Below are 2,309 nucleotides of genomic sequence, written 5' to 3' on the forward strand. Positions count from 1 at the left end.
TACAAAGTCACTTGATCACTTGGATTTCCTTTGAAAATGCAGTGAGTGCTGAACGCTACTGCTGAAATATGCAGAAATATTTGAGTTCAAGTGCAGAATCAAGCTTACAAAGGTAAAGTATAATATATATTGAATAATTTTAGTGTTAAAGAGGGCAATGAGTTTTAACCCAAAGTGCAGTAATAAGTGTGTAAGCTAACATTAGTAAAAAAGAAACTGCTAGCTTAAATATTAATATCATGTTGGCTTACGCTAGCGTGTTGGTTAACACGACTTAACCCATTAAATAAGGGAAGTTTAGTTTTTAGGTAAAAACAATTCGCTAAAAATCTAATGTTAGCTTAAATTCTATCATTACTATGTTGCAGTAAGTTAGCATATAGCATGTTGGTAAACATTAACTCAGTCCATTGAGTAAGTTAAGCTTAGCTTTTTTGTCCCAATTAAACAAAAGCTAATGTTAGCTTAAATGCTACATCATGTTGGGTAACAGTAAATTAATCTGTTAAGTAAGGTAACTATTTGTAACTATTTTCTGGGCAGCTGTCGCTACTTTCCAGTAGTTTGTGTGCTAATGGGGAAATGACTAAAGTACAGGCGATTTAATATACAGAAAAATAGGCATTACCGTCAGCAGCCCATTTCTTTGTTTACGAAGAAATACTTTGTTGAAACTTTTCAGTTTTGACCCGTTTAACTGCTGGATTTTATCTAGCAAATCACATGTTAGCTGGTGTCAGCATTCATTAGCCAGAGGTTCATGCAGTGCTGTAAAAACCAGCTCACCTCCATACAGATTTCCTCTTTTTGCTTTGTTGTTGCACTAAAATGATCCAAATCAGGACTGGGAAACACCAGAAGGTTGTTTCACAACAGTAAGATTACAAAATCCAGGATAAGAGGTAAAGTTGGGCTTATAGTGCCACTGGTCCATCCTGGCTTTTTCATTTTCACAAAAACCAAACGAACAACATCCTTGGAAGGGTTATTAGAATTGTACATTATACTTGAGAGAAACAACTGCTTGCACTTTCAGAATCTATTTCTAGAAATGTGTAAAATGTTGGAGTATTATTGAAAAACAAAAATCTAGAACTGTTGAAATCTGATATTTTGTCTGGCAAAATTCTTTATTCATAAGCAAAGACAGCGAAGATCATCCCCAGTTTTTGACATTTTTAAAAATCCAAATTGTAATTGTATTTGGAATCTCTAAAATATATTGAAACGTATGAATACTTGACTGAAATGTTAATGGAATTGCTCACCGATGCATGTTAAACCTAAAATATTCATCCCTTTTGTTGCAGTTTTATTTATTATATTTTATATAAGTTATGTTTGTGTGTTCCCATGTCAAAGTGTCTTTGCTATGTTCTCTATATTTCATTGCATACTTTTGTAAATTGTGTACGTCTTTTAACTTTTGCATGCACAAAGTAAAAAGAAATGAAGCCTCAAAAATTAAATACAGTTAAAGTTAAATGTAGTTGATTTTATTTAGGAATAACTGGAAAAGTAAAATTGATGGGATATTACTTTATTATATAAAAATAATACAACTATTTAACACAATTTAATCCTAGAGTGAAATTCTGATCCACTCTCTATACCAGTCGGTGCTGCCAGCTCCTCTAAAGGTTGGACCTCTTAATGAGTTTTCTGTCAGAGCAGCACCGACAATCAGCTTATTTATAAAGTAAAACAAAAAGTATCAACTGTCGTTCCGGTTCTGTAGTGGCAAATAGTCGACATGAAAAATAGCAGGTAAATGGCAGTAAGCTTAAGAGGCTCCATGGCCCACCAATGCAATTCATGCACCCAAAGCCTCAGAACCCAAACCTCCAGGCTCAGCCAGGATCCCAGACAATACGCCCTCAAAATCCCAATAACCCATTTCTACCTCAGACCCACCCAGGAACAGAACAGCCACCAGGCCAGTAGCCCTGATGGCTGAGCCACCAGCCTGTAAAAACCCCATAAATGAGCTATATACTGCTGCCAGAATCATCCCCAGTAACCAATCTCCCTCCCAGGTGTGTTTCACTGTCCGCAACTCGCACTGAATGAGAAATATGTAGATGTGATGATCGTATGAACCACAAGGTGGCGGTAATGCAACAATATGAATGCCGACCGTCATAAAACCCCAAAGAAGAAGAGAAGGCTGAGGAAGCGGAAAGAAGATGGCTGATGGTCTGTTTTGTTGAACACTCGAGTGTTTAAACCATAGACATAATATAAGCATAGACGCCTCATGGACCGCTCCGGCGCAGGCAATACGGCGGCCATCTTGGAGCGGTATACCC

The sequence above is a fragment of the Poecilia latipinna genome, unplaced genomic scaffold, assembly GCF_001443285.1.
Source record: "Poecilia latipinna isolate Pla-1442-1.1 unplaced genomic scaffold, P_latipinna-1.0 Scaffold695, whole genome shotgun sequence".
In the NCBI taxonomy this organism is placed as follows: Eukaryota; Metazoa; Chordata; class Actinopteri; order Cyprinodontiformes; family Poeciliidae; genus Poecilia; species Poecilia latipinna.